Raw genomic sequence first — 18,991 nt, forward strand, 5'->3', positions numbered from 1 at the left:
ATTTAGGCTCTTGCCACAGACATTTACAACATCAACTTTGATTATTTTCCCCCAACATAAAAGTAATACATGTTGCTAATGAAAAACAGAAAACACAGATCAATGGAAAAAAAGGGTGTGAACTCCACCCATATTCCTACCGTGTAGATAGAGATAAGCACAATTTACATTTTGAAGTGTTTTCCTGCCAGCTTCCCCCCCCTCCCGTGCACAAGCTCTTATGTTTATTGCATATAGATGTGCTTCTACTGACTCTCCAGATTAATGCTCTACTGTGAAAGAAAAACCTATAATCATAGCAGCTAATGTTTAAATTTACTGTGTAACTTAAAGCATGTTATTCAACTTCCCTATGTCTTTGTTTCCTCACCTGTAATATGGCAATACTATTAATACCTACCTCATTAGCAGGTCGTAAGGATTAAAGCTGGAAAGTGAACGTGGTAAGTGCTCACTGTGTTAGATATCATTATGATTGTTGCTGTTTCTGAGCGCTTACCCCGTACCAGGCACCATTCCCAATGCATTGTAGGCACCGACTCCTGTCCTCACCACCACCCTGCGAAGTAGGTGTGGTTATGACTTAACACGATAACCTAAAGAGGCTTCAGTGGTTTCACAAAGGAATGGGAAAGCAGAGCTGGCGGTGGCTCTCTCCAGCCTGCAGGAGTCCGATGCGCCCATCACCTGGAGGATACATAATATTAAAGACAATAGCTGGTGTTCCCCAAACACTTAACGCCCATTGGGCCCAGTGCTGAGTGTTTGCATGCGCAGGCATTCCTCCCACAGTGCCAGTTTTCATAACCTGAACTGTGCATAGCTTGATGGATCAATTAGGGAACACAATTTGCATCCTGCGGCTTGCTGATTGGCTAGACAGCACTGCAAGCTGGAAGCAGCCGGAAGCGGAGGCTGGGCTGCGGTGTGGCTGCCGGCTGGGTCTTGCTTTGTTTATCCTAACAATGGTTGCTTCTCAAGATGTGTTACTGATGGTGCTGGAGATGATAGAAATAGGCAGACCAGCAATCCAGAGGAAAATCTGGGTGTCATCAAAACACAGGAATGCTCAGGGATGTTTAACATTCATAGCTGTACACATATAGCTCTGACAAACACCTTTATTATTAAAATATCAGCAAGAAAAATGACTTTGCAATTGCTAGACTGAAGATCTCTAATTCAGCCCTGTTTTCACATTTGTTTTTATGATTAATTTCAAAACAACAGCACACGATCATAACCTTTGTTAACGTTTATTGAGCTTACTGTGTATAAGAGTTTTATACACATGGTCTATTTTATTCTTTACAACAACACTATTTGTTACTGACTCCAATTTTCAGGTGTGGAAACTGAGGCATAGAGCGATGAGGCAGTCGCTCAATGTTTGGCACACAGCGAGGAGGCAGCGCGGGGCTCCAACACACACCGTCTGGCTCGAGCCTGAAGCCCTAACCACAGTGCCGCAGTGCTGGTCTGCTGGCACTGTGCCATTTCCGAGTTCTGGCATCATGGTCAAACAGGCCACGTTATCTCGTCTAGTTTTCCTGCTAATCCCAGAGCCAGTTACCATTATTTTTGCTGTTTCCCAATGAAGACCAAGGCATAGAGAATATCAAGAGAATTGCTTTTGAAAAGTCACATAGGTAGTAAATGGGCCTAGGCTCAAAATGCCAAATGCCAGATCCAAAGTCCTTGATCTCCCCGCCTAGGTCAAGTCCCCCTGCTGTGTCCTCTGATAGCATCAGGTGCCCATCAGTCCAAACTGACCACGGTTGTTGTTTGACACACACCTTTGTGCCTATTGATTTTCTCCCTAACTGAGAGGTAAGTTCTGTGAGGGCAGGGTTCATGTTGAGTTCTGCTCATTGTTTGTCTCTGCCAAAAGTGCCCAATCAATATTTATGGATAGAATGAATAAATGATGGGCTTTGTCAGAGGCACTGAGCTAGACTTTGGGGCACAGGGGACACACTCCAGTTCCCTCAGCCCCACTAAGGCGATGTTTAAGGCCCTGGGCTTTGGGCTCAGCCTGTCCTGACCTCCACAGTCATAGAATGATTTCAGCGCCTGAGCCCACTGGCAGGTAGCGGGAGTAGAATTGCCTTTATTGTCTGAGCTTGAATTCAGGTTCTTGGAGTCACCGATAATGTTAGTGGCCTAGCCAAATCCATTTCCCCGTCTTCCTTGCTGGAAAGACGTGTTTTATTTGGATCCTGCCCTTTTGAGCCCAGCAATCAAGGGACAAGCCCATCCTCAGCCCTGGGACATGAATCATGATTGGCCTAAGCAGGTCATGGTAATTATACCTTCTTTGCCAGTATTGGTTTAGTGAAAGATTTTTTTGTTTGTTTGGGTTTTTTTGTTTTTAGATTTTATTTATTTTTTTAGAGGGAGGGGAAGGAAGGGAGAAAGAGAGGAAGGGAACATCAATGTGCAAGGGAAGCATCCATTGGCTGCCTCCAACTGGGGACCTAGCCCACAACCAAGGCATGTGCCCTGACTAGGAATCAAATCGGTGACCTCTCAGTTCACAGGCTGGTGCTCAACCCACTGAGCCACACCAGCCAGGGCTTTAGTGAAAGCTTTGTATTCCAATCCTGGCCAATGGGACCTGAGGGGAAGTCTGATGAGGAGGCTTCCAGTGAAAGTTTTCTTCCTTTCAAGATGCATAAGAGGAAATGCCTTCTCCACTGAACATTGTTGTCTGTGGATGGCAGGCCCTGTTGCATCCATGCTGTGACCGTGGGGCGAGCCAATGCCAACATGGGAAGGAGGCTGACACCTCTTGAAGACATCAATGAATTTCCACTGAATGTCCAAATTCTAGAACTTCTCACTTTTGTAAGAAAATGAACTTCTTATGGCGTACGCGATATTTAGTTGGCGTTTCTGTAGCCTGTTGCTCCAAGCCTCCTGCCTGTCACACAGGGAGCCTCTGGCTCCTGTGGCATTTGTCTGGCTGTTCCTCTGCCTCTCTGCACTTTGGATTCTCGTTTTTTTTTTTCTTTGAAGGGGTGCTGGAAACTAACATTTGTGAGCTTCCTACTACAAATGCATTATCTCATTGCTTCCAATAAATAACAAGAGGCATGTAGATCCTTTTACTCCTAATTGACTGAAAAGGAAACTGAAGTGCAGTCAGGTAAAGGGACTTGTCCAGGGCCCCCCATCTCGGCCGCCCGGGGTCCACAGGGTACAACCCAAACTTCTAAACTGTGGCATCCAGTGCCCGTCAGGACCCTTCGTTCCTTCCACCTTCCTCAGCTGCCAGTCTCCCTAGTCAGCCCTCCTCACCTCACTCCAGACTCTAAGAAGACAGAAGCTTCCTTCAGTCCCCCGGCTCTGCCCTTTGCACATGTTGCTCTGCCTGGGACAGCCCATTTCCTTTCTGCCTGACTCTTTGCACTCTGGAGCTTTTCCTGACCGCCGAGCTGGCTTCGGCCTGCCCTTTCTCTGCACGCCCGCCATGTCCTGCACCTCCCTCACCCGCCGCCTCTCACGCTCTGTAACGGGGCTCTGCCTGCGAGTTTCTGGAGGCGTGGCGGGGCAGTGTGACGCAGCGATCAAGCGCACTGACCCTGGCACCAGAGTTTGACTGTCGGCTTCCTCACTCCCTAGCGCTGGGATTGCAGTGCAATTAATTTCACTCCCCGTAAGATGGGAATATTTAGTAGATTCTACCTTGCACAATTGTTGTGAGGATTAAGTGAGCATATTCATGTAAAACACTTAGACGGTGTTTGACACAGAGCAAGTGCTCAATAAATCTTGTGGGTTTTTAAAAATTTTTTTTTAAATTAAATCTCTGTATTCAAAGCATTTGGCACCTACCAGGCATTCAGCAAGTACTTGTTAGATGAATTAATGGAGCAGTTGTGACGGTCAATCTTGTGTTAACTGACTGGGCCATGAGATGCCCAGATAACTAGTTAAACATTATTTCTGGGTATGTCTGCGAGGTTGTACCAGGGAGAGATTAGTAGATTAGTATTTCAATGGCCGGACTCAGGAAAGCACAGGCCCTCTCCAGTGTAAGCATCACCCAATCCGTGGAGCACAGGAACGGAACGGAACGGAACAGATAGGCAGAGACGGGGTGCATTTGCTCTGTGCCCGAGTGCTTGAGCTAGAACTTCGGTCTTCTCCTGCACTCAGACCGGGACCAACACCATTGGCTCTCCTGGCTCTCCTTTGGGCTTGGACTAGAATGACACCATCAGCTTTCCTGATTCTCCAGCAGTTCAGCCCCCAGTCCCATAATGAGCCCATTCTTATCTATCTGCAATCAGTTGGCTCTGTTTCTCTGGAGAACACTGACTAATACAGCGGTGGAGCTCAGGTTACCCACAACACAACCTCTTGAACACTGAGGTGGCCTGAGGTTAAACACTGTTAAGGCTTTTGAATCAGACACACATGGGTTCAAATCCTAACTGTGTGACCTCGAACAAGTTACTTCCCCTCCTGGATTTCCTCGCCTCCACTTCCTCATCTGTAAACTGAGGAAACCAATCCCTACCAGGAAAGATTGTTATGTCTATAAATGATTTGCCTGGCACAGAGCCCAGCATATAGTAGGGGCTCAAATACCTTAAGTTTCCTTATCCCCACCCCGTATCATAATTTTTGCCAAGGGCCACATCAGAAGAAAGGATGTTAGAAAATTGGCTTCAGTCCACTTAAAATCTCAAAGGATAAAGTCGTCTTTGTGATTTAAAGATCCACTCCCTACCCTGTGCTGTCCAGGTCCTCCCCCCTGCCCCCCCCTGCCCCCCCTCCCGCCGGCCTTTGAACTTACTGGGCTTTGGCAGGAAATGGATCCCCCGCAGCAGAGAGAGATCGGAAAGAGCAGACCCTCCCTGCTGGCTTCCCACTGAGTGAAGGGACACAGGAGGAGCTTTGAGGAGTAGAGGGGGCCCTGGGCCAGCACTGCTGCCTCAACACCGGTCCTGACTTGCCCACCGGCTCCCTGTCTGACCTTGACCAGGTCCTGTGCCTCTCAGGGTTCCATTGGCCCCATCTGTCCAATGGGGTTGAGTTCTGTGACCTCTGAGGTCCTTCTGGAGCAGGCATTCTGGGATGCAGGAAGTGGGACCCCTGGGCTGCCAGGGAGATCAAAGGGTAGCTTCCCAGAGGAGGCCTCGCAGCTGCCTGCCCTCTGGAGCAGCTCTGGACTTCCTGCTCTGCACGGAGCCTGCCGTGCAGCTCTGGGAACAGAGGAGCCTCGGCCAAGGTCAGACACTGGGCTTCCTCATCCCCTTACCCCCCACCCTACCCTAGTCCTCAGTCATAAGTTTGAGATACTTAACTCCATTTTCCTCTGTTAGCCACCTGGAATGGCGGCCACCTGGGATGACGGAGTACCGTGCTGTGTATTCTTCAAGTTTAATTCACAGGAAATGACTATCTGTGCCTTAGGACACAGGGGAACTTCCTACTTGGGCCTTCCAAGGACCTCCCAGGATCCTGCACGGTAATTGACCCCGTCTGCACCCCTCATAGCAGTCCCTTTGGGGCTGGTGACACCTGCTTTGCCTGACCTCCCATCCCCTGGTTCTGTCTGGTTGGTCCCTTCTTGCTCTGCTCAATGCCACCTCTATACCTTTACAGGTGCTCTCCCTGCCCTCCTCTCCCCCATCCGGGGACTCACAGTAGGACCCAGGATTGGTGCTTCCCTGCGTCATCTCCCTTCTTCCTGGCAAAGCCGCCCAGGGAGACATTATTGCCATCTTTGTTTTCCAGGAGGAGGAAGCAGACTCAGAAAGGTGAGATGCCCAGTTGAAGGTCTCCCGGCAGCTCCAGGCTGAGCCCTGTCCATGACCCAGCCTCCTTCTTTTGTTCACATCCCGCGCCCTGTCCGATGCTCTCTGCCCCTGCTTCCATTGTCTAGGACTTTTGCGTTTGCACGACACAGAAATTCAACCTGAAGAAGCTTAAGTCAAGATGAAGTGAATGATTTATTAGGAAGATATTAGGGTAGATTTCTGAGTGGGACTCAGCAGCCAAACCATGGAGGTGCAAACGCCGATTTCCTAACTGTGCAGCCTACCGCAAATGAGGTTACCTCCTGGGGCCTCAGTGTCCTTACCTGTAGGATGGAGCTTCAAATAATACCTCCTTCACTGGGCTGTTGGGCAGGATCAGTGAATTAGGACAGTGAGTGCAGTAAAAAAGATATTTTATATCATGACCAGTGTACATATAACCTAAAACAAGTCCGTAAAAGAAAATTTGCTATTATAATGTGCTATATACTCTTGATGTTTTCTGTTGTAGTTTAGTCTAGTTTATTTTGTTCCTTAAAATATATTGGTACCATCCTGGGTGGTGTGACTCATCAGTTGGTTGGAGCATTGTCTCATAAACTGAAAGTCTGCAGGTTGGATTCTCGGTCAGGGCATATGCCTGGTTGTGGGTTCAGTCCCTGGTCAGGGCATGTATGAGAAGCAACCGATTAATGTTTCTCTCTTATACTGATGTTTCTCTCCCCCTCTCTCTCCTCCCTTCCCATTTCTCTAAAATCAATAAGCATGTCCTTTAGTGAGGATAAAAATATATACATATATACATACATATTTATGTGTGTGTGTGTGTATATATATATATATATATATATATATATATATATGATGTCAGTCCAGAAAAAGTCCAACCATTGTTAATATAATATAGTAAATGTCTGCATGACATCAATGTAACCTGGCAGCCAAGGAGAGTGGACTGGAATGCTCATGTGTGAACAATGACGACTTCATTGTACTAGTCACTGAGGGCGGTAGATGCCATTGAATGAGCATGGTATACTGTGTGGCCATCACATTCAAAATGACTGAGCAAGTAGAGCAATTAATCTGCATCAAATTTTACATTAAGCTTGAATATTCCTCCACATAAACTATTTGGATGATTCAGAAGACCGCAGCTGTGGGCAACTGGTGATTGGCAGCTTCATCATGACAATGTGCCCACTCATGTATCACATCACATGCAGAGATTTTTGGTGAAACATCAAATCACCCAGGTGACTCAGCCCCCATACAGCCCAGATTGGGTGCCCTGCAACTTCTGGCTTTTTCCGAAACTAAAATCATCTTTGAAAGGAAAGAGATGTCAGACCATGGATGAGATTCAGGAAAAATAGGACAGGGCAGCTGATGGCAACTGGGAGAACTGTGTGAGGTCCCAAGGTGCTTACTTTGAAGAGGACTGGGGCATTATTGTCCTGTGTGCAGTGTTTCTTGTATCTTCTACCATAAATGTCTCTATTTTTCACGATACATGGCTGGACACTTTTTGGACAGTCTATCTATCTATCTACACCCACACACTCTCTCTCTCTCTCTCTCTCTCTCTCTCAACTTGGTAAAATATTTTGTGACCTACTCCCCTGCCATAGATTGTGGTTTGAGTTTAAAAATTGTTAATGTCTATGAAGAGCTTAGCAAAGCATCTGGCCTATAATAAGACCTCAGTAATTGTTAGCTGCTCTCAGTTGTTCTTAACTGCAGACTGAACAAGTGACCAAGACTAGGGAAGGACAGGTTTGTTTGCAGCGGGCACTTGGGTGCAGTCAGGATTTTCCTGCTGGCCTCCATCTTTCACCTGGGCTTCTCTTTCTGTGTGCCAGCATCCCTTCCTTACGCGAGCCTTTGCCACTCTGCACAAGCCATAGCTGCAGGCTGCTCTAAGGGGTCATCGGTATGGCTTTACTGCCCCAAAAGGAAAAGAGCACTTTCCTTTCTCCCCTCCAGCTTTCGTAAGAATCACAGCTAACATTTATGGAGTGCCTGTGTGGGCCAGACACCGTTCTAAGTCTTTACCGTTTTCTCTAACTCAGTTTTCATGATAACCTGAAGCCCATGACAGAGATTGGCTGGATGCTTGCCATTTCCTCTTCCTTGGACCCAAAGTGAACTACATTTCCCAGATCTCTTGCATCTGGGTGGGGCCATGTGACTAAGTTCTTGCTAGTGGAATGTAAGTAGAAGTAACTGATGGTCCAAAGCAGTTAAGAGTCAACATTCCTCTCTCTTCCTTTGATCTGCCAGTGGGCAGAGGACAGGGCAACCTTGAAGACACACATGTTAAAGACAGTGAAACCATGTGGTAGAATGAGCATAGATCTCTGAATGAATTCACAGGGCAGAGCTGGTACTAGCTATGCCACCCACCTCTGACAATCAGCAGTGGAGTATGATGGCATAAGAAGTAGCTTTTTGTTGTGCTAAGCCACTGAAATATTAAGGTTATTATAGCAGCTAGCATTGTCCAGCATGGTTAATACAAAAAAATTACCTTTTGTCCATATTTTATAGATGAGGAAACTGAGGCACCAAGATGTTAAATATTATACATTTTGTTTTGAAGCCAGCAGGTGATGAAGTCACGATTTTAATGGAGAAAACCACATAATAAGCCCATATTTTATCTATTATTCTATGCTGTAGATCAAGGTCAGCAGACTCCAGCCTACAACAGGCCAAATCCAGCCAGGCTTATTCCTTTATGTGTTGTCTTTGGCTGCTTTCACCTGCAAGGGCAGAGTTTAGCACAGAATTGATAGTTGTGAAAGAGACCATATCTCCGTTTCTCCCCAAGGCTAAAATATTTACTGTCTAGATCTTTATTTATTTATTTTTATTTAAATCCTCACCCAAGGATATGTTTATTGATTTTAGAGAGAGAAGGGAAGAAGGGAGAGGGAGAGGGGAAGAGACAGAGAGAGAAAGGGAGAAAAAGGAACATCGATTTGTTGTTCCACCCATTGATACATTCATTGGTTGATTCTTGTATGTGCTCTGACAGGGGACTGAACCAGAAAATTTGGTGTATCAGGGTGATGCTCTTACTACGTGATCTACTCTACCAAGGCTGAGTTTTAATTTTATTTTTAATTACCTATTTAGCATATATTCAATTATATATGTATACACAAATAAACATACACTTCAAATTAGCCTATTTTAATTATACTTATCCTTTAAAAAATGATGGGTTCAAGGTGAATAATTTATTAGGAAAATTTCCAGATATCCAGTTGGCCCTGGCATGTGTGGACTCTAAAAACTTGATTTTTTTTCCAGAATAAGTTAATTTTGCTTCTTAACTGTTCAAGCTAATTTAGGTGCAGTTTGTGCTTGTGTTTAAATAGTGGACTCAAAATAAGCAATAATAGTGAGTGATGACGAAGAAAATTGAACTTGAGTGAGTTTAATTCTACCTGACCACCTGGAGTTTCTCCCCCATGTGTGTCATTTTTGGGGAACTTTAGGAAAATGTAGTCATTCTTTTCAGGGTCGCTTTGTTGATGGAAAATGCTGCACAATGAAGCGCAGTGAAGTCTTCCCCAGACAAAACCATTGCCCCGTCCGAAGCTGTGCATGAAGTCGAGACAATATTTGAGAAGTTAACCCTAACCTTTGAAGAGCTGTGTGATCCAAAGATCCAAAAGCTGTGTGTCTCTGTATGTGACAATTTTCCCGAGTCATCTTTTATCAAGTGTGAAGTTTTAGGCGAGGTCAATCAGACAAAAAGATATTTGAACCAGCTGGAACTGGCCTTGATCATGGTACAATAAAACATCGAGCTTTCACATTGCTCCTTGCAGGTTGGGGAACAGAATTGTGGAGAAGGTCATTAGCTATGCAACAACACAGGTAAGGAAGTGGACATTTACACAGAACAAATACGCAGGTTTGAAAGGAGAGAGCCAGGAGAGACAAGAGAAGATGCTGCTCTTCCTCCGCCAGAAGAAATAACAGGGAAATGTTTGAAGGCCACAATCATTTTCACCCAGAACTGGATACCCTTGAAAGACACTGGATCAAATTATGTCAGTTTTCAGGCGTTTTGTCTGTTTTTGCAGAAGAAGAAAAATTTTGGAAGTCTTTTTTCTTAACCAAGTGTATTAGAAATATTTGATGAATTTGCTGATGAATATAATTTAGTGGAAATTTTTTGATTGTGGAGATGTTTGAGTCAGTATCAATCCCAAAGACACAAAGCCAGGAACAGCACTGCAATCTCTTGGACTCGCAAAAGGGGATTTTTATGAGTCCCTCCCAAACTTATCCCTATGTTTATGACTTTTTAAAAAAACTATGTGTATATCTGTTGATTCATATAAAAGAAACTTTTCTAAATTAAAATGAATAAAAAGTATTCTTTGACCAACTATTGAGTGAAGACATATACAAATTTGGCTCCATTTTTATTGAACAGGAACATACAGATAAAATAAATTCTGTTGAAGGCATGAGAAGTTACAGTGGTTAAGGCACAAAAAAACAGGAAATGTATGGCTATTATGCATTTCTGTGACACAGACCAATATGTAGGTACACATTTTTCCTCCCTTCTTCTAAAACTACACTAATGTAATTAAAAAATCATTAATCCATTATTTTTTTCCTTCTGTGTCTTATCATATTTTTCACATTGGATTTTCTCATAACTTTATTGGCATTTCTGTGTTTCTTTTCTGTGCCATTATCATTCATATCATTTCATGATTATTTTTTAAAAATAATTTTGCCATATAGAAGAAAAATGTTTTAATTTAAAAAAATGGGTTCTGAGTGTTGAATGTCCTAGGTAAAACATTGAGAAGGATACAACCATGGACAGTATTCCTACCAAAAGTGTATAATCTGATTCTGAAATGAGGAAATCTCAGGCAAATAGAAACTGGAAGACATTTTCAAAGTAACTTGTCCATAAATCTTCAAAAATGACAAGGTCAAGAGAGACAAAGAAAGTCCCAGGAATTGTTTCAGATTAAAGGAGACTAAACAGATATCAATTAAACACAATGTGCCATCCTGGATTGGATCCTGGACTTGGGAAAAATAGTTATAAAGGACATTATTATCGGAACAATTGGCAAAATTTGAACATGGACAGTGCGTTAGACAACAGAGCTGTATCAATATTAAATTTCTTATTTTTGATGATTGCGTTATTGTTCTTTAATAGACTACTTAGAAAATATGCTCTGAAACCTTTAGTGGATGTTTACATGTGTGGGTGTGGGTGTGAGAAGATATACGTAGAGCGATAGAAAATTAGAGTGAATGAGGCAAAATGTAAACAACTGGTCAACCCGGGTAAAGACTATTTGAGAGTTCCTGGTACTATTGTTGCAATTTTTCTGTAAAACTGAAATTATTTCAGAATGAAAATTTACATGCACACACAAAAACCCAAACCACAAAACTTCAAATGGGTTAAGCTGGGCCCAGTGGTATGTGGGGTCAAGGAGAGGGGGTGACCCTGAGCCACCCATTGTGGGTGAATAGAGAGAGAGGGAGAGGAGAGGGAAAGGAAAAAGAGAAAAAAATGAATGTGAGAATATATTGATCCAAGAAGAAGAATTTTGGGGAAAGAAAACTCGGTGGCTGCAGACAGGTGGAATCTCACATCCCCGAAGGACCATCGGGGGAAGATACAGCAAGTCACCGGGCATGTGATCCTGGCACTGAAGGGACAGGTCGGGGGGGAGAATTAACTTTGAGCAAGAGAGGGGGTAAATGGAAGAAATTACACAGAGAAGAGAGAATGACGAACTTTTGGGATACCAAGATTTAAGAGCTGTGAGGAAGGGCAGTCAGTAAAGTAAACAGAAAGGGAAGGGTTAGAGAGGCCAAAGGAGAGTTCAACGAGGAGAGGTATCACAGCAGCCAAGGGAGGTGAGAATTTTGAGTTGGAGGAGGTGTCACTGGGGAGGATAAGGACAAACTTTTAAAGTGGAGTCGAGCAAGCTCTTAGTGATACACCCACCAACGGACCTATGAAGACTCAGAAAAAGACAAAAACTCATTAAGACATTGAAAACCAGGATTGAGAATGATGGTCAGAATCCAGACTTCTCAATGGGGATCGAATATGAAATCTAGCTAGGCGTGTGCCCCGACCAGGGATCGAACCTGCAATCTTTTGGTGTAACGGATGAAACTCCAACCATCTGAGCCACCTGGTCAGGGCCAAAAACTGCAAGTTTTTAGAAAATGACTAGGTAGGAGGTGGAGGGAGACGCCTGGGGTTGCACTGCAGCTGAGCTGGGGGGTTCTGGTTAGTATTTCTTTCTCTTTTTTCTCTTTTGCTTTATGTATTAAACTTACTCATTTATTATGATAAGAAAAGAGATATTCAAAATAATTATATGTAAGTTTGCATATTGTTAGATGAACACATTTGGTAAAAATGCCTTTGTAAAAATGCCTGGCCGAAAAAAAGAAGGAGGGAATACATCAAGCTATTAGTTATTGCTACGTCGTGGGCCCGAAGGAGATTTTCCTCTGTTTTCTTTGACTTTTATGTATTTTTAAATGTTTCTATCATGAGCATGCATTCCTTTTAAAATGGAAAAAGTAAATACAATTAAAAAAAAGAAAAGAAAAGAAAGATGAGAAAAGTGTCCATGCATTTGGAGGCTGGTGAAGGCATTGTCAGTGAAACAAAGGAGGATGGGATGGGGGAAGCAGGAAGGCAGTTCCGGAGAGTAATCGCTGAAATTTCTAGAGCACTCTCTGTTTCGTGAAGTGCTTTTACAAACATTCTCGTTTTGCAGAGTTTGCAGGTTAGGTGGGACCCTGAGACAGGAACTCTAACGCTATGGCACAGGGGAGACCTCCCTTGGGGGTCTCCCAGCTTCTGACGAGCCCCTTGCTATGCTGGGAGGATGGTAATCAAGGGAGCCCCCTCTGGCAGGGGCAGAGGACAGGGGGGCGGGAACCCACCCTACAAGTTTTCACAACTGGCTCTGTAGTCCAGCTCACTGTTGATGACAATAACCATGAAAGTGGCCAAAGTGTCTAGCAAGCAGCTCCTCCTCACACTAGTGCTATAAAGTGGGAAATATTATTAAGTCGCCTTCATGTTATAGATGAGAAAACCATGGCACAGAGAAGCTAGGAGACTCACCCAGCATCACACAGAACTGGGATTCAGGCTTGGCCAGGGTGGCCCGAGGGACTCCACAGCCCCTGTGTGCTCTAAGCCTCAGTGAGGCCTGCCTCCCAGCCCCTGCCAGTGCCCCTAGTCCTCCCAGCCCTTCCCAGCCAAGCTGCACTGCCCGCCCGATGCGCAGTGGTAGTCCTGAGGCTGTCTCAGGTGTCTGTCTAGACATATCTGCAGCTATTTCCTCCCTCCCTGTCCCATGCAGATACAAAAAGAATGTGAGTTTGTTATCTGTGCTATCACGTCATCTGTCCTCTGAGGCACTAACCACAGACACGCCCTAGGTAACTGAACCCATTCATTTGACAAAAATTTACTGAATGCCAATTGTGTGCCAGGATCTATTTTAGCCACCGGGCCTTATACCTTGCCTTGCCTCGATTTCCCCATTCTGCCCCTGTGGACACACAATTCCTGGCAGAAGAGAAGGGAACCAGATGTTATCTACGTGGGCTGCTTTGAGTTCTCAGGGCCTACAAAAGGCTATTATTATATAATTACTGCAAATGGTAATTATAAGGGAAGGTGATTGCCTGCCCTTTCATTATAGCACTTCTGCCCTTTCCCTCTAGCAGTCCCCAGGGCCCGTCATAAAAGAGAGCCTCGTCCAGATCTGCTGTGACCGCTGAGCACTAGAGGATCCTTGTAAATAGTTACTGCCATCCCTTTCTGAGGGTGATTTGTGGATGGCAGAGCCCTTCCCACCCACGAACTCCTTAGGACCTATAGGAAAAGAGGAATGGACACTCCCTGAGCACCGGCCGGATTCTGGGCACTGTGCTGGGCACCGTACCTTCTCCAGGTGAGGTCATGCTCGTAAAAAGCCCAGCAAATGGACTTACTTACAGGAAATGCTTAGTAAATGGCGGTGTATACAATTTCTAATCCTGACTTACTGCTCTGCGAAATCATTATTATCCTCATTTTGTAAGTGAGAAGACTGAGATGCCCTCAAGTTTTAAAGTTAGTGGGAGCCAGTATTTGAACCCTGCGTGTCTGATCTCAAGACACTCATGCTTTTCACGTATAACTTGCCACGGGGTACCATTGGCTTATTTCACAGCTGAAGAAATTGAGGCCTGGAGCTGCAACATGACTGACCCTAGGTCCTGAGGTTATTTCATAGAGTCAGGACCTGGATCCTCACGTCCCGCCCTGCCTGTCTGGGACTCTGATTTGCTGCTGGCTCTGCTCCGCTCCCCTGCACGTCCCTCTGCCACCTCCTCACACCCTAAGACCCCCAGCCCACTACTAATGGTAGAGACACAGAAGATGACTAAGGCATAGTCTTGGCCCTCTGGTTAAGCAAACACTAAGCTAGGTTGCAGAGCCAGGAGCCCCTGAATAAGGCTGGCCTTGGTTACCAGCCGTCACTCTCCATGGCAGACATTGCTAATCAGTCACAACAGTCTTCGTACTTAAAATCCAGATTCCTAGTCCTTTGAGATTTAAGTAAACATTGATTGGAATTTCCTACCTCACGTTTTGTAGAAATTCAACGATATTTCTAAGAAACCCAGTGACTTACAAAGTCCTGATCACTTCCAGCTCCCACTGTCTACTCCTAGTGTCAAATACTCAATATTCCCAGAGAAGGCGGTAGAAGTTTTTCTATTCGCATCCCCTATCCCCAAAATGGAATGGAGAGCACAGATAGATTTGGTTTCACACTGACATGAATCATGCCACCATCTTAGGGAGACAGAGTGGTCAGTTTGGGATTTAAATGACACTTTTCCTCTGTGTTATAACTTGGATGGCACAAATGAGAAGGGCTTCAAAAGTTGCCATTGGAAGTGGGGAAATTTGGGCAGGTGTTCTCAGGGAAGATTTTTCAGGGGAGGGGAGGTGAGGTGGGAGTAGGTTCCTGAAGTACCGGTACCCATCACGCAGCAGCCTAGCCCATACACGATCTTATTTAATATTCCCGCTGTGGAGTAGGTATTATGGTCAATTTGCACATGAGAAAACTTGAGGACCAGAAAGAGGGAGAGGATTGCCTAAAATCATTAGCCTATAAGTGACAACGCCAGAGTTCAAACGGAGCTCCATTGGACCCCTAAACCTAATCTGTTAACTCTAAACTCTAAGACCTTCTTGAGGAAAACACAATGAGCAAGGGTGAAGGGGGGTGCACGGACAGAGAATTCACGCGGTCCCCCTTCGTTCACTCAGCTGATGCTACATAGCACCCGCCGTGTACCGAGCACAGGAGTACAAGCAGTTCTGGGCCAGGAGTTGGAGTACCTTAGTTGGAGGCCTGGCCCTAGGACTTAGCCAACCATTTCCCCCTCAGTTTTCCCACCTGTGAAATGGGGGCTACCGTCCCTGCCAGCCTCCCTCTCAGGGCTCCTGTGGGGGTTCATTTACAAAGTGCATGTATTGAAGCTCAAGGTTGTTTCAGTTCCAACGGGAGGGACACTCCAGTTTGAGGGCTAAGGAGACAGTGAGTTTGGAGAGAGGGCCAGGAGAAGATGGAAATCTCTGGGCATCAAGGTCCCTCTGTGAACAGGCTGCAGGAGCAATGCTACGAGGCCAGCCTTATGTTCGCCACAGTGGGAGCTGCAGAACCTGGGAATGTCCTGGGCACCTGCTTTCTCACTCCCCGCATCTATCAGTCACTAAGTCCTGGTGACACTGAAGCCTCCAAATGCCCCACATTTGTCCATTTCTTTCCACCCCTGCTGGTGCCACCTTAGTCCAGGCCATCGCCATCGTTCATCTGGGACGAATGTCTCCCTGCTGGCTTTCCTGCTTTACCCCCACTCCAGTCCACTCTTTCTCCTGCAGCCTCACGGACCTTTTGAAAAGAATTCTGACGGTATCATTTCTTTGCTTAATGCCCACCTCCCCATGACTTCCTATTGCTCTTATGCTAAAAATCCTAACCCCTTGCCAGGGCCCACCTAGGATGTCTAGACCTCAGTGTCATTTTGTGGTCCCCCCTCATTCCACTTCAGCCCCTTTATCCTTTCTGGCTCTTCGATACCGCAAGCTCCTCCTTGCCTCAGAAACTGCACACGCTGTTCTTTCTGCCAGAAACACTCTTCTCTCATCTCTTCCCTGGTCTCAGTTTAAACATCCCTTCTTCTTGGCTGTTCTCTTTAATCTTCACTTACCTACTCCGAGACACCTCAAACCTGTCCTTTGTAGCTCTTATGAGACTTTATTACACAATCACTTGATTATTTGTTAAATTCTGTCTCCTGGAACAGACTGGGGAGAGCTCCCCAATGTCTACCTCTCTTCCTCTCCTAGAGGAACACGGTACTTCCCAGCTTCCCTTGCAGTTGGGCAGGATCACGTGACTAGTCTTGGCTAACATGATGAGGAGAAGTGATGAGTGTCCCGTTCCGACTGAAGCAATGTAAAATCCATGCACAAGTCCCCAGTTTCTCTTCTCTTGCTGTGGTAACTAAGAAAGCCCCACGTTCCAGTGAGTGTGGCTTCAAGATGGTAAGGACTCCTGAGCCTAGGTGTCTGGGTGACTAGAGCAGAGGACACGATGGGTGTATGGCACAAGTGAGATATAAACCACTCTTGTGTTATGTCACTGAGGTTTCAGAGTTCTTTGTTACTGCAGCATGGTCTAGTTCATCCTGACTAATTGTTTATCTTAACTAAAGCTCTGTCAGAGCAGGGCCTGTATCTTATTCACTGCCTCTCCAGAGCCTGAGACCCTAACTGCAACATAGAAGTAGGTGCTTTGTAATTACTTGTTGAATGAGTGAAAGGAAAAAACCCAGAACATATATAACACAGTTCCTTCCCCAAGGAATTTACTATAATCCAAGGGACAAGTACCAATTGACACGATAGAATATAATCAGGGGCTAAATTGTAAAAGTTAAAGAAGAGGGAGGAAGACAGTGCGTTGGAACAGTCATGGAGGGCTTCCTGGGAGAGAATTAGGAAGATGTGAAGAAGTGGAGAGAATGAGAGCGGGCTTGCTGTCTACCCCAGCATTTATTCATCCACTGAGCACTTATTTTTTTTAAAGATTTTATTTATTTATTTTTAGAGAGAGGGGAAGCGAGGAAGAAAAAGAGGGAGAGAAACACCAATCAGTTGCCTGTCGTATGCCCTCCTGACCACACGCCTGAATGGGGACTGAACCCACAACTCAGACATGTGCCCTGACTGGGAATCAACCCGGTGACCTTTCACTTTGCATAATGACACCCAATCAACTGAGCCACACTTGGTCAGGGCCAACTGAGCCACCAAACACTGACTCTAATGCACCATGCCAGCAGCGTGGTCAGGGGAACAGGCGCTCTTGGGGATCAGAGGAAAGTGTCTCTTCCCATGTGAGGACATGGAATGGCTTCACAGAGGAGGAGATGATTAAGCTGAGCCTTAATAAGTACACTAGGTGTTTGCCAGGGCTAAGAGAGGCAGCAAAAAGGACTAAGGATCCCCAGCAAAGGGAAGAGCATGAACGGAGGCTTGGAGACACAGAATGTGTTCAGGGAAGGGGCAGCATCTGGCGTGGCTGGATTTGAGGAGAGGAATCGGGGTGCCTGTGGCAAAGAGATGAGCTCAGTCAGTGCGTCTCTGGCTTCCGGCATCTCAGCCCACACTGCCTCCATTCAGACCATATTAAAAGCATCTTGGGCTAGTCTGGGAAGACAGTTTAGAGAGCATCTAAGTTAAGATCTGAAAGATGACTTGAAGGTGACCCGGAAAGGTGGGATGAAAGGACAAGGGAGGGTGTTCCAGGCAGAGGAAACAGCATGTTCAAAGGCCCCGGAAGGGAGACGGCAAGGCCTGAGAAGGCGGCTTACTTTGTCTGGCTAGAGCAGCTTCCCAGGCATTTAGACTGGAGGCTGGTGTGGCGGATGGGCCAGGTCACGTTACCCTCCCCTCAGGATTCCTCTACCAAGACCTCATCTCAGCTGTCAAAGCCTTCGGGATTCTGTCTCATCTCCCTTTCTACCCTAAACTCGGTGCCTTTGCATGTGCTATTCTAAGTGCCTAGAATTACAATGATGGTGATAACAACAACATAGTAACATGAGTTGGGCCCTTTACAATATATTAGGTGCCACATCAAGCATTATTTCATTGTCTAACAATGACATCAGCAATGACAGGGGTTGGTACATTTTTGAAGGATTTCTTTCTTGTTGGTTTTTGTTTTTAGAACAGTTTTAGAGTTACAGAAAAACTGGGAAGGTACAACAGGGAGTTTCCATACACCTCCGCCCCCTCACCCACCCCACCGCTCAGTTTTCCCTATTAGTAACATCTTTTGTTAGTATATATATTATAATATTTTATACTTATTTACTAATGAATACTTTCATTAATTCATTATTAATGGAATTCCATAGTTTGTTAAGATTTCCTCAGTTTTCAATCTTTTTTCTGTCCCAGGATCCTACCTAGGACACCACATTACGTTTATTTGTTATGTCTCTTTAGGCTCCTCCGGGCAGTGACAGTTTCTCAAAACTTCTTTGTTTTTGAGACCTTGACAGTTTTGAGGAGTGCTAGTGGAATAGTGTCAGGATACTCCACTATTCAAATTTGTCTGGTGTTTTTCTCAAGACAAGACTGGGATTAGAGGTTATTGGGAGGAAGTCCAAAGAAGTGAAGTGTCATTTTCATCTCATATCAAGCATACATACTGTGATCATGGTATGTGACTGTTTATGTTGGCCTTGATCACCTGGCTGAGGCCGTAGTTGTTTAGCTTTTCCACTGTGGAGTTACTTTTCCCCCTCTTTTTTCATACGGCACACTTTGGAAGTTGCAATGCAAATCTCACACTTAGGGAGTGGAGAGTTACGCTCCAACTCCTTGACTATCTACATAAATTATTTCGAATTCTTCTGCCTGAGAGGTTGTCTCTTCTCTCCATTTTTTAATGTATCATGTCACTGAACTTCCCAACAATGGGTTGATATGTATTACCCTCATTTTTCTGGAAATTGGAAGTCCCTCCTTTCTTTCCCAGTGGCTCCCACCAGATCCAAGAATTTCTGAAGACTTTCACCTCCCTGAGAAAAAGAGGGGCCTCACC

This window comes from Pteronotus mesoamericanus, unplaced genomic scaffold (assembly GCF_021234165.1).
Source record: "Pteronotus mesoamericanus isolate MK-2021 breed Mesoamerican mustached bat unplaced genomic scaffold, CSHL_Meso_final contig_221, whole genome shotgun sequence".
Taxonomy (NCBI): domain Eukaryota; kingdom Metazoa; phylum Chordata; class Mammalia; order Chiroptera; family Mormoopidae; genus Pteronotus; species Pteronotus mesoamericanus.